This window comes from Chiloscyllium punctatum, chromosome 4, assembly GCF_047496795.1.
Source record: "Chiloscyllium punctatum isolate Juve2018m chromosome 4, sChiPun1.3, whole genome shotgun sequence".
In the NCBI taxonomy this organism is placed as follows: domain Eukaryota; kingdom Metazoa; phylum Chordata; class Chondrichthyes; order Orectolobiformes; family Hemiscylliidae; genus Chiloscyllium; species Chiloscyllium punctatum.
In genome coordinates this window covers 134,267,317-134,282,060 of record NC_092742.1, presented here as the reverse complement: position 1 = coordinate 134,282,060, position 14,744 = coordinate 134,267,317, and positions in this window count along the sequence as shown.

Below are 14,744 nucleotides of genomic sequence, written 5' to 3'. Positions count from 1 at the left end.
CTCCCCTTCAGTCTCTCAACAGAGTTTCCATTGTCCTTAACAACTATCCCAGCAGCATTCACATGCAGAGGATCATCAGCCCACATTCCCCCACCCCCACTCCCGCCAGCGAGATGCCCCCACCTGCACATATTCACCTCTCCTCCATTGTCCACCGTCTAGAGGGATCATTCCCTCCAGGATACACTGGTCTACTCTTTATTCACTTCCACTCCAGGTCCACTTCACTTTCCCCTGCCGGAGGTGTGACACATTCCCATTTACCTCCCTCCTCATCAGTATCAAAGGGCCCAGCTATACCTTCCAGGTGAAGCAGCACCTTACCAACATTTCCCACAATCCGGTCTACTACATGCGCTGCTCAAAATGTGATGTCCTCTACATTGGGGAACTGAAGGGTAGCCTGGGTGACTGCTTCACTGAACATCCGTGTTGTACCTCTGCAAAAGACCCTGAGCTTTCAGTTGCCTGCCAGTTTAACAGCCGGTCCTGTTCCCTGACCAATATCTGTGTGTCAGGCTTGCTTCAGTGTTGCAGGCAAGTTCAGCGCAAGCTGGAAGAACAACATCTCATTTTCCTTATGCAGACCCTGCAGGTCTTTAGACTCAAAATCATGTTCAATAATTTTCGGACCTGAACTCCCCAATGTCCTCGTGCCCTACCCATACACAAGGCCCAGTTCTCACATAACCTTTCATTACTCACACCCTATTGTTAGCTACTAACAGTATCCATTAAGAGCTATCCAGTCTCTTCTGCAAATAAACCAACATTTTTGTTTTTACCATCTGAGGAAGGGGCACTGGACTTGAAACGTTAACTCCGATTTCTCTGTACAGATGCTGCCAGACCTGCTGAGCATTTGCAGCAACTTAAATTTTTTTTCAACATTTTCATGGCAAGTTCTCACAATGCAATGCGTCATCGATATTTAGAGCCCTATCAAACATAGAACTTCGTTTATTCTCATTTAAAATCGACAACAAATTACTCTAGATACAACTGAGATACAACACTTTGCCACAGTTCAGAAAGAAGAAAGAAATCTAAAGACCTGGAGCGAAACTCAGTAGATCTGGCAACATCTGAGCAAAGATGCAAAAATTAACCTTTGGTTCTAATATGACTTTTCAGAACAGTGTCACATCATATTACATATGTTAATTATGTTGCTCTCTGCAGATACTTCCTTATCTTTTTCGTTTCTACAGCATTTTCTGTGTGTATGTCATGTTTCCATTATCTCTATATTTCATGTTTCTTGTCAGGTCTTCATGCTGAACTTGGTAATATTTGGACAATGTGGTCATTTCCTGTTCCTATTACAGTTGATGCGTCTGTCACACCTGAATTATGACCGAAATTTGTTTCTTCTTTAAGATACAACGTAAAAAATATCTGAATATCATGTAAATCTCAGGAAATCTATTTTGTTCAAAAATATATTTTAGAGGCAGCTGAACTTCATGAAATAATAGGAATAAATTATTGATGATGGAACACTCTATGTCCTCCTTTGAACAAGCTTGTTTCTCCATCTCCAAAAGCTTTCAATGCATAACATAGAATTATTACGGCAAAGGTGGTGAAAACTCAGCCCATTATCTCTTCCAGCATGAAATGAGCGATATCTCTACTATAATTCTCCTGTATTGTCCCCATAGCCTGGCACATTTTGTTATTAAAATCTGCTTTTAATTGTAAGCTTCCTGCCAGATATGAACAATATGATCAATCTCAAACAAAAACAGACATTGGAGGGAAAGCTCAGCAGATCTGGCTGTACCTGTGAAGAGACATCAAAGTTAATGCTTCAGATGCAGTGACCCTACTCAATCTGTATTCCCAATGATTAAGTGGTGTGCATATAAAATATGCACTTCATCACATTTACTATTATCCTGTTCAGCTCACATTGTCATTCAACATTATATTTCCCAAACGTTGGCTGTTTCCTTGTTGTGCATTATATTTAATTCTCCCTGTCAGAAAGAGCGATGATGACCAGGGAAAATCATTGTACCCCCCATACAGTCTCCACAGCCGCTGACTCCATTCCACCCTATTTCCCAGCCGATGTTATATCAATTTGAACCTGACTCATTAATTCATAACTCTTAATGAATAAGTTCATTGTACTTGTCAATTCTGGTTTTCGACTGAGGGGAAAAAGCATTAAAATTATTGATTGATAGCAAATAAAACTGCATTAAGATGTTTGCTAATTTATATAAATGAATTACTGAAGCATATTCTCGATGGAGGTTCCAAAGTTGCCTTATTAGAGCAGGGAGAGGAACATTCAGAGAATTCCACACTTGCTGTCTGTGTTCAGGGCAACTGTGCCCAGTGACAGTCTGTTAGGTGGCGTTTATTCCTGTGGAGGAGAGATCAGCACAGTAACAACATCCTGATTTTGTTTCCTTATTTTGGAGGGGCGGAGATTCGAGGAAAGATGATTACAGCATTACAAACGTACAACAGAGCACAGTCATTTAGCCTGCGATAAGAAAATATCCATCATTCTCACTCACAATGACTTCACGAGAGCAATTGGTGATGGGAGATGTGACCAATAGCAAGCGATGTCAGCATCCAGTCCAGTCCAGTTATATTGTGAACTGAATGTGCTGTATTGAAAGCTAGAACTGTTTTCTCATTGACTGTGATTGATGTCAGTCTCCGTGCATTGGAACTGTGTCACTGGAGGGTTTCCCTCTCCTATTGGTGAGGGGCTTCACTCAGTGCGCTATCCCAGTGTAGGAGCAGATGTATCAGCTCCAACAGTAACAAAGATCAGCATCTGCAGAGACATGGAGAGGATAGATCTGAATCTGAGAATAATGGACTGGAGAGGAGAGGAGGCTTTCCTTGGGACTTTTCAACATTTCCCTCTGCTGGGAATTTCTACCTTATCGGATATTAGCGGTGTTGATTATCATTTTGAGCGAGGTGGAGGGTGTGTTCCTAACCTATTCTCACTATTGTTGGTATTCACTACCTCTGTCCGTTCATTCATCCCAGAAACAAGTTTGAACTTCATTGCAATTTCTGTTCTCTATATTTGTCAAAGAAAGAAACTTTGATCTTCAATTCCGATTGCAGTCTCCATTCATCTGAATTGCAGACCACTCCCTTTCAAACCTTTGTGAACAAAACTGTGCCCAACCTCGAGATCCCTTTTTGCCCTGAAATGAATCATGTCTCGTGTTCTCTCTGTTCCCAACCCTATCCACGACCAGCTCATCTCTGCGTCAGTGCTGTGGCTGAACAAACCATTGTCTGCACGTTGGTACATTTCAGACTTAATGTTTCAAGCTCTCTTCGGGCCACTTTTCCAGTTACAAGTATTTCAATCACAAAATTATTCTTGTCTCGGACGTTACTTCATGATTAGGACAATGTATCAGAGTAAGAATGTCGCTGGATGCAATTCGGGAGCAAAGATTATTAAACGAAAGACATTATTTCAAGCGATTTGTTTCAAGTCCTACAACAGCTGATGACAGAACTTAAATAAAAATGATAAGAATTTGAATAAAAGTGAATTTCACGAAAAAAAATTCATAAAAACACATTTTGTCTAAAAATCTTCCTATTTCACTGATGACCTTTGGTAAAGAAATCTAATGTTACTACCCGGTCTGGATTTAGTGTGACTTCAGACCCACATCAATGTGCTTGACTTTATATTGGCTTGTGGAATGGCCTCACAGTCAGGGCAATTAGTGATGATTAACAAATGCTGCCCTTGGCAGAGATGCCGACTTCCCATTGAAAAACAAATTTGAAGGTTAAACCAAATAAAAAAAAATACTAAAGATGTGAAATTGCATAAGAAATGCAATGAAAATAACAGAAAGTGCTGGGGAGCTTTTCTGAACTGAAAGCAGTAGGAAAATAGTGTGAATAAGGCTGGGAACATGGAAGTCTGCTTGGAAGGGGAGGAGGAGTGAGTTAAATCGACAGAGAAAGAGAGTGAAAGATGAAAAAGAGCAAACAAAGGGAATGATGATCAGCTGGGATGTAAATAAAACGTGAGATTCACCTCATTTATTTTTAACTTTTCCCATCTTCCGGAATATCATGCCCATGACGGTACATGTATATCCCCTACTTTTCAAAAATTCGCTTTTGCCACTTCCCTTTCCGAAAAACCTCCATTACGTCCTGTTTTCACTAACCAAAAGAAATCCTAAGAGGGTTTTCACTTTTACCATGAAAGGTGATTTTTTTTCCCACATAAACTAATGCAACTTCGCTTTGCGCCATATCAGATTATGAAAGATTTTGTAGGAACAATCTACTTTCAGATACTGAGGGAAACCTGTATATATTTAAGACAATGTTTAAAGCGATTTCATCCCACCTGTCTGTCTTCCCTGAGTGTCGTCATCTTCTTATATTTATTAATGGGATATAGGTATCGCTGGCTGGGCCAGAATTAATTCACTTTTCTGATTGCACTTGAGAAGACCTCGAGCATCAGAGGGCACTTAGACAGGGAGAGTGAGGCACACAAGGTAACAGCTGCACAGGAGGTGTGCAAAGCAAGATCGACTTGAGCAAGATTAATATTATGTGAAAAATTAGAGATTTCAATTCGTCAGTCTAATTACGGTAGGGAAGAAGGTGTTCCTGAGCATGCTGGTCCATGTTTTCAAGCCTCTGTATCTCCTCCCTTTTGGAAGAGGTTGTAGGAGACCATTAACGGTTTTGGAGAGATATTTGATGTTGCCAGCCTTTCACTGACAATGAGAAGTATAAATGGATGGAAGATTGTCTTCCATGATAGTCTGGGCTGTGCACACAACAGTCTGTAGTTTCTTATGGTTCTGGCAGAGCAGTTCCGTCACACTATTATGCACGTGAATAGAATGCCTTCAGTTGCCAGTATGCAGAGCATAGGGAGAAGGCAGTTCCAAAATATTTAGATGTAACAATTGGCTGTTAAATGGATATCTAAGTTCTGGTTCCTGTTTTAACAACCATTGGAATTTAACAAATACACTTAAATTATGTCCAAGATACCAAAACACAATTGAGTTTATATTATTGCCAACATCCTATTGCCAGAATAGAGAAGCCATCACCATCACAACGAGGGAGAAAGAGATGGACATGTAGAAGGAGAGAGAGAACACAGCGATGGAAACAGAAGGACGGTCAGTTAAACAGAGAAAGGAAACAAAACAAGAAACAATCACATGGACAGGGAGAAGGGGAGATAGTAAGTTCAGGGAAAGAAACAGAAGAGAGAGAAAAGGAAAACACCGGGAAACAGACAGTGTGAGATAAATAGTGAGATAAAAAGCACACAGGGAGCTGGGAATGGGGTAACAGTGAGCTGGGGATGGGGAATGGGAGATGCGGGGGGTGAGGGCCAGAGACAGCTCAGAGTGAGCACTGGAGGGAGCTGGGGTGAGGGAGGTGAGAATTTACTTTGACATGTACCAAGATGTACAGGCAAATCATATTAACCAAGGATATAAAGAACAATGACTGTAAAACATGTCTAAGAGGCATGCAGGTTACGCTGCACAGGGCGTGCGCGAGGCGAGATCAACATGAACAACATCAGCATTATCTGAGATTAGAGAGTACATTCATCAGTCTAATGACAGTCAGGAAGAAGCTGTTGACGAACCAGCTGCTCTGTGTTTTCAAGCTTCTGTACCTTTTAGCCTGATCAAAGAGGTTGGAGGAGACCATTACTGGGGTGTGATGGGTCTTTGCTAATGTTTGAACAAAGAGCATTCCAGCACAGGAACAGGCCATTCGGTGGTCCAAGCCTGTGCCGATCCAAATCCTCTATCTAAACCTGTCGCCTATTTTCTAATGATCTGTATCCCTTTACTCCCTGCCCATTCATGTATCTTTCCAGAAACATCTTAAATAAAACCACTGGTCACAGTTCTCCGTTTTGTGAAACTCCCTTCCCCTACTATTCTCTGCCTCCTGTTGCCCAGTCAGTTCTTTATCTACGTAGCCAGCGCACCATGTGAGTTCACTTTCGCCATAACCCGACCATGGGGAAACAGACCAAACGCATTCCTGAAGTCCATGTGCGTGACATCTACAGTCTCTTCGTCATCAATTAACTTTGTCACTTCCTCAAAGAAGTCTATTGAGTTGGTCAGACATGACCTTCCCTGCACAAAACCTATCACTGATAAGACTATTTTCACCCGAATGAGAGTAGATCCTAACCCTCAGTATCTTCTATGGCAGGTTCCCTACCTCCGGCATCAGTCTCACCGGTCTATAATTGACTGGATTATCCCTACTACCTTTCTTAAACAAGGGGTTTAACAATTGTCCATTCTTCCGGGACCTCAGCCGTGTTCAAGAATGCTACAAAGATATCTGTTAATGCCCCAGCTAATTCCTCTCTCCCTTCCCTCACTAATCTGGGGTAGATGTTGGCAGCCTTTTTGCGGCAACGAGCCATGTAAATGGAATCAATGGTTGGGATGTTAGAGTCCGTGTTGGTCAGAGCTGTGCACCGAACATTCCGTAGTTTCTCATGGACCTAGGTAGAGCAGTTGCCATACCAGGCTGTTATGCACCGGGACAGTACGCTCTCAATGGTTTATCTGTAGAAGTAGCTCATGCTAAATGTCCTGAACAACCTGAGGAAGGAGAGGCATTGTTGAACCTTCCCGACCGTCGGATCTATGTGAGAAGTTCAGGACAGGTTGTCAGTTGTCATCACTCTGAGAGACTTGATGCTCTGCACTCTGGCAAGCGGTTGATGTAGATGGGGTGTGTTCCCCTCCTTTCTTCATAAAGTCAGTGATCAGTCCTTTACGTTTACCGGATTAGAGAGAGGGGTCATTATCAATACACCATACCACCAAGCTCTCTATCTCCTTTCCACAGTCTGGCATGTTGCTGGCGTTGTTTGGAATTTAAAAACTTATCCGTGGCTGTACAAGGATTACGTAGGGGGCTGACGACACAACCGTGGGTATACGGGGGCACATTAGAGGGCTGAGGAAACAACCGTGGGTGTACAGGGAGTACAGTACGGGGCTGAGGGCGCAGCCGTGGTTGTACAGGGAGGACAGTGGGGGGGGGGGGGGGGGGGGTGAGGATACAGCCGTGGGTGGACCTGGAGTACAGTAGGGGGCTGAGGGCACAGACCTGGGTGTGCATGAAGGACAGTGGGGGGGGGGGGGGTGCTTGGACACAGCTGTGGGTGTATAGGGAGTACAGTAAGTGGCTGAGGGCACATCCGTTGGTGCATATGGGGGACAGTAAGGTGCTGAGGGTACAGACATGGGTGTACAGGGAGTATTGTCGGGTGTTGAGAACACATCCTTCACCAGCTTGAGTGTTGAGTGTTATTGTGAAGGAGTTGATTTTACCGACCTTCATGACTGTGGTCTTTGTTTCAGAAACCTTAGGATCCAGTTGCAGCGGTTTGACTGAGACTAAGGTCGCGGAGTTTTGTGATAGCCTGTAAGTGATGATGATTTTGATTGTGGTGCTTTAGTCAATGAGCAGGAGTCTGGTCTAGGTGTCCTGTGGTTCATATGTTCCAGGGATGCGAGCAGGGCTCGGATATAGCATCCATTGTGAAACCGCTTCTTTAGTCAGCAAATTATAGGACAGCGGGTCAGGCTGGGAGACTGGAGATGGTGTAGGCCATAACCAGCCTCTCACAGCACTTCATGATTATTGAGTCGGAGCCACTGAGTGGTAATCTATAAGGCACGTTCCATGTGCCTTCTCACTTACGAGGATGATGATGGCCTTCTTGAATCAGGTTGGGACTTCGGCTTCAGGAGAGAGAGCCTGAAATTGTATGTGAATACCACTGCTAGTTGGTACAAACAGGATCTGAGTGCTCAGCCGAAAACACTCTCCAGACCCATCACTTTCTTTGATTTGACTCACTGAAAGGCTGACCATGCCTGCAGCAGACAACAGACACAGGTACATCTGGGGCTTTCGTGGTTGGTGTCAGCCCTCAGTGACAGTCACACAGTCATTTATGATCGACATCCCCTCCCCACAACTCCGTCTGTCGTCTTCAACGCACAATGCCATGGTCAACATTGAGACAGATTGCCATGAATAGACTGGGATCGTACGCCATCAATTTCTGTGTCACCATATTGGGGTAAATTCATAATAAAATGGCATGCAGGGTGCCAGTTCCAGTGCACCAAGGAGTGAAATCTTTGCAGGTGTAATTCCAGTCAAGCCACTGCTTAAACTGAATGGAGTCAAGCATTGAGCCTTTAGAGCGTTGTGCCTTTTCAATGGTGGACAGACCTTAGGTCGTCAGGAAGTACCATTTACGCGAACCATCGGACCTGACGGCAGTTTTACTAGGTTTGCAGATGATACAATGATGATTGGATGGGCAGGTGATATTGAGGAAGTGGGGAGGCTACAGAAAAACTCGGACAGTTTAGGACTCTGTGAAAACACATGGCTGATGGAACACAATATGGGAACATGTGAGATTATGCACTTCAGTAGGCGGAATACAGGCAGACACTATGTTCTAAAAGGCTTCATGAAATCTGAAGCACAAAAGAAGTTTGGAGTACTCGTCCTCTCTTATGGTTAATGCACACGTTCAGTTGCCATTAGGAAAGCAAATGCAATGTTAACATTCATTTCAAGCGAGTGACAATACAAAAGCGGAGACATACTGCAGAGAATATAATGGGCTATGGTTAGACAGCATTTGGATTATTGTGAGCGTTCTGGAGAAGGATCTACGGTTGTTGGACATGATCTATCCTGGGAATGATGGCTTGTCATATGAGCGACAGTTGAGGGCTCTATGTCTTTACTCAATGGAATTTAGAAGAATGGTGGGGACGCATCTGATTGAAGCTGACCGATTTGTTCAACGATTGATACAGTTAGAGTATAGAAGATATTTCCACTAGCCTTAGAGACTATGACAAAATGGCACAGTTTCAGCGTGAAGTGACAGGCAGAATGGTCTAAATCTATTGCTATGTCTCATGTACTCATTGTCGTACAGTCGATTATTCAGTGCAGAGTTGAAAATCTCAGACCTGCTCTTGTAACCCTTGTATCTGTACGTTGATTTGACTTTACCTTCTGGTCAATGGTAACCCCTGTAATATGGACCGTGGGAGAATTTAGTGTCAGTCATTAGTGCAGTAATATGTTGAAAATGAGCTGCTATCTGTGAATGTCATCTGGTGGGAGTACATTGTCTCGACGATGATTGTTATTTTCTGACTGGTGTCTTTGAAGGATCGATCCTGTTACGCTAATATTGTTGAATTTAACAAAACAGGTGCAATTTATCACAGCGCTCAGCAACAATACGTCATGGAACACTGAACACTTTTCTCATAACAGGAAGGTCTAAAATGTTCATAATCAGAAACACTACTTTCCTGTTCATGTTCAAATCAGACAACCTGTCCCTTCAAGGTGCTCAACTTGGAACTTTTAACATTTCTTTTCGGATATGAGAATCGCTGGATGGGCCCACCATTTCTTGTTCGTCCAGTTGCCCCCTTGAGAAGGTGGTGCTGAGTTGCCTTCGTGTACCGTTGCAGTCCACCTGCTGTGCGTTGACCACCAATGCTCTGAGGGAGGATATTCCAGGGTTTTGACCCAGCAACAGTGAAAGAATTGTGTCATATTTCCAAATCAGGATGTTGACTGGTTTGGAGGAGAGTTTGAAGGTGGTGGTGTTCGCAAAAGCATGATGCCTTTGTCATTCGAGATGGAAGTGCTCGCAGGATTGGAAGGTGCTGTCTAAAGATCTTTGAAGAATTTCTGCAGTGCATCTTGTCGATAGTACACACTGCTGGTACTGAACGTTGGTGGTGAAGGGAGTAAGTGTTTGTGGATGTGATGCCAATCAAATGGGCTGCTTTGTCCTGGATGGTGTCAAGCTTCTTTAGTGTCGTTGTGGCTGCAGTCATTCAGGCAATTGGGATTATTCCATCTCACTCCTGACTTGTGCCTTGTAGATGGTGAACATGCTTTGGGAAGACAGGAGTTTAGTTACTCATGCAGTATTCCTAGCCTCTGATCGGCTCTTATATTTATGTGGCGCGTCCAGTTGAATTTCTGGTCAATGGTAACACCAAGTGTATAGATGGCAGGGTGGGGAGGGTGTAGGGAATTTAGTGACAATGATGCTACGGAATACCAAGTGTATACATTGTTTATTACTGGTGATGGTCATTGTCTGGCATTTGTGTGATGCAAATGATACTTGCCACTTGTCAGTCCAAGGCTGGAGATTGTCCAGATCTTGTTGCCTTTAGCCATGGACTGCTTCAGTATCTGAGCATTTGCGAATGGTGCTGGACATTGTGCAGTCATCGTCGAATATCCCCATTCTGACCTTATGATGGAGAGAAGGTCATTGATGAAGCCACTGAAGAGGTTTGGACCTAGTTTCATCCGGAGGGCCACTGAAGATGTTACGTAGTATGGTGATGAAACGTCTGTAAATGAACATTCCAGTTCCTGGAGCAAACCTACATCCACATTAACCAGGGGGACTACTGCAGAGATGTTCTGGAACTGAGATGACTGACCTCCAACAACAATGACCATTTTCCTATCTGTCAGGTATGACTCCAATAACGCCCGCGATACCCTTTTTGCTGGGGTTCCTTGATGCCACATTTGAAAGAATGCAGCCTTGATGTCAAGGGCTGGAATTCTTTCCTTTTTCTGTGTTTGAAACAAGGCTGTGATTCTGTCAGGAGTTGAGAGTCTCTGGCAAAACCCAAACGGGGCGTCACTGAGCAGGTTATTGCTGAGCAGGTGCTGCTTGATAACACTATTGGTGACAACTTCCATCACTTTATGATGATGGAGAGTAGACTGATGAGGCAGTATTTGACCAGGTTTAATTTATCCTGCGTTTTATGTACAGAACGTACTTGAGCAGTTTTTTTTCCCATTGTCGGTTTGTAACTATATTGGAACAGCTTGTCTGGGGAAGCGGGAAATACTGGAGTACAAGTCTTCAGGACTATTGCCGGCATGTTATCAGAGGTTAGAGCCTTTGCAGTATCCAGTAACTTCAACTATCTATTGATAACAGTTAATCGAATTTGCTGAAGACTGCTATCTGTAATGAAGGGGTCCATCGGAGGAGGCCGAAATGGATCATTCACTCGAAACGTCTGACGGAAGATTTCAGTGAAAGCTTCAAACTTATCTTTTGCACTGATGTGCTCGGCTCTTCCATCATTGAGGATGGGGCTATTTGTGGAGACTCCTACTCCAGTGAGTTGTTTGATCATCCACCACCATCCATGATCAGATTAGGAGGACTGCAGAGCTTAAATCTGATGCATTGTTTGTGGGATAGCTCAGTTCTGTCTGTCCCTTGCTGTTTATGTAATTTGGCACGCAAGTACTTCTGTTTGGAAGCTTCAGCAGGTTAATATTTATCTTTATATATTCCTGGTTCTGCTCCTGTCATGCACTTTCCATTGAACCAGATTTGATCCTCTGCCTTGTTTCTTACTGGTGATGAAACAGTGGAGGATATCATGGGCCATGACATAATAGTTTATGCTTGAGTACATTTCTGCTGCTATTGATGATCCACAGTGTCCTCTGTACGCTCAGTCTTGAGTTGCTAGATCTCTTCGAAGTCTGTGCCATTTCGCATGGTGATAGTGCCGCACAACACAATAGAGTTGATTCTGAATGTGACCGCGAGGCTTTTACCAATGCTGTCATGGACAGATACATCTGCAGTTGGTAGATTGGTAAGGATGAGGTCATGTATGATTTTTTTCCCTCTTGTTCTTTCCCTCACCACCTGCTGCAGACCCAATCTAGTAGTTATGTCCTTTAGTTCCCGACCAGCGTGACCAGGAGTACTGCTGCCAAACCATTCTTGATGGTCAACTTTGAAATCCCCCAGCCAGAATATACTTTGTGTCCTTGCCACAGGCAGTGCTTTCTCCAAGCGTTGTTTAACATAGAGGAGCACTGATTCAGATGAGGAATGATGTTACGTGGTGAATTCTTTGATCATGTTTAATTTGAAGCCCTGGGACTTCATTAGGTCTGGTGTCAATTCTGGGGACTCCGAGAGCAACTACCTACCGACTCTATCTCACTGAGCTGCACCCCCCCCCCCCCGCCCCCGCCATCCAGGGATAGTGATGGTGGTGACTGGGTTATTTTTGTAAGGTATGATTCCGTGAGTATGACTATGTCAGGATGTTGATTGACCAGTCTGTAAGGTAGTTGTCCCAATTTTGGCACTACCCCTTAGATGACAGTAAGGAAGACTTTGGAGGTTCTACGGTAACGTTTCTAATGTTAACTTTTCCGGTGCAGGGTTTGATGCCAGGTGGTCCAGCCAGTTTCATTTCTTTGAAACATTGTAACGATTGGTACTGCTGAATAACTCACTGGACCATTTCGCGGGGCGATTGAGAGTCAATGACATTGCTTTGGGTCAGGAGTTGCATGTCAGCCAGACCAGGAGAGGATGGAAAATTTCTTCATTGAAGGATATTAGTGATCCAGGTGGATTTTTCTGAAAATCGGCAATGGTTTTATTCTCATAGGTAGATTCTTAATTCCAGGGATATTTTAAATGAATTGAATTGCATTCCTACCATCTGCAGTGGCGGGTTTCGAACCTGGGTCCAAAAAACAGGAGCTGATTTTCTGCATTGATAATCTATCGGTAATACCATGAGGCCTACTTGGAACAAAATGTTGTTCTCAACTGCCATTTCCTGTGTTGCTCTATTTTTCATTCATTGCTTATGCTATTCTGGAATCTCATCCATCATTAAATCCTGATTGAAATACACAGTAATGAACGTCTTCTCGACTGTTTGAATTTCATTCAATCTGTTTCTTTTGAACAGATATTTCAAGACTGCAGCACATCAGAAAAGAACAGGAAGTAATAATGGCTGACTGTGCACTGTAAGTGTCACTGGATCAGCATGTCTGTCAAGGCACCTAACGTATTTATTGTGGGTCAGAGAACCTCAGAATTATTAGAGCACAGATGGAGTCCATTCAGCCAATCGAGGAGTCTCAAGCTCCCTAACTGCACAAACGGAGATAGAGAAGGTGTTTAGATATAGATTGTGTGTGAGAGAAATAAAGAGAGAGAAAGAAAGTGAAGGGAGATGAATTGAGAGAGGATAGAAAGGGGACTGAGTAACTGAGTGAGAGAGGTGTTAGATGAGGTTGAAGTTCGATAGAACAGGAGACCGCATTGTTTAGATTAGATTAGATTACTTACAGTGTGGAAACAGGCCCTTCGGCCCAACAAGTCCACACCGCCCCGCCGAAGCGCAACCTACCCATACCCCTACATTTACTCCTTACCTAACACTACGGGCAATTTAGCATGGCCAATTCACCTGACCTGCACATCTTTGGACTGTGGGAGGAAACTGGAGTACCCGGAGGAAACCCACGCAGACACGGGGAGAACGTGCAAACTCCACACAGTTAGTCGCCTGAGGCGGGAATTGAACCCAGATCTCTGGCGCTGTGAGGCAACAGTGCTAACCACTGTGCCACCATGCCGCCCACAATATTTGGTATATAAATATGGACAGATAGAAAATAAAAGTTTTATTTAGAAATTCCTCTGGACTGTAAGCCCTTTCTCTGGGCGCCATACCATGTCAGCACTATGCTGATACTGGCTGTCATCCCAGAGTATTTATTTCCAACAAGATCACAGAATTTACTGACAGCTAAACAGAAACCATTAGGCCAATACATTGGTTCCATGCAGAAAGCAGAGTCTTTAAATAGACTGTGCCAAGAGCAGCAGGAAATGATGATACCCCCGTCCCCAAACTGTGTGAGAGACTGGGCTAGAGAATCACAGTGAGAGAGATCACTGACAGAGAGGAAATCAGCATCTCAGCTGTGGGTAAAATAATGATCGATAAAGTTTGTACACCACTTACCTAGTTTTGTAATCCACATTTCAATTTATATAGCACAGTATCAGGAGTGCATTTTATCAACCTTATCTCTTTGTACTTTGCATATATTGGTATGTGCAGAGAATTATGTTGTTTCTGTATTTTATATTGCATTAATGAATTTCATTAATATTGTCTTTGCTATTTCCTCATTGTAAATGTATCTTTGAATCTGTTCTTCATATGAGTTATAAAGAGTAACGTTCCAATGCTGGTGACTGGAGAACATCACTAGACCACCCAGTCTAAACAACTATGTCCCCCAGTCCTCTCCGTCTTCTGTCTTTCCACAATGTCATAATCACAGTGTAATTGAAGTCCATTAAGTGACACTTCATCACAGTTCGTTAACATCGATACCATCAACAACATGACCCACACCTGCCCTCTCTGATTCTGGAATAACAACCTGATTTGTGTTTATCATGTGCAATTCTCTGTTAACGTATCCATGCCGTTTGTCTGTTATAACCTACGTTTTCTGAGGCACATTTTGCCATCGGGCCATGGATGAAAGATGTTCTCTCAATGTTTTACAGATATTGCAATGACTGATCTGTAGTTACTGGATTTATTTCTCTATTTATGAGCAGAGAAGCGTATTTATATTCCATTAACCCTCTGGCATTACTTCCATATCCAATGTAGACTGAATGATTACACACAATCAATCTGCTATCTTCAATATTCATTCCTTCAGTCACACTCACGTATCACACACAGAATGCACAAACGTGCAAAGTTATTTTGAACTTCAAATAAAACAGTATTGAATTCTAATTGGTTAAC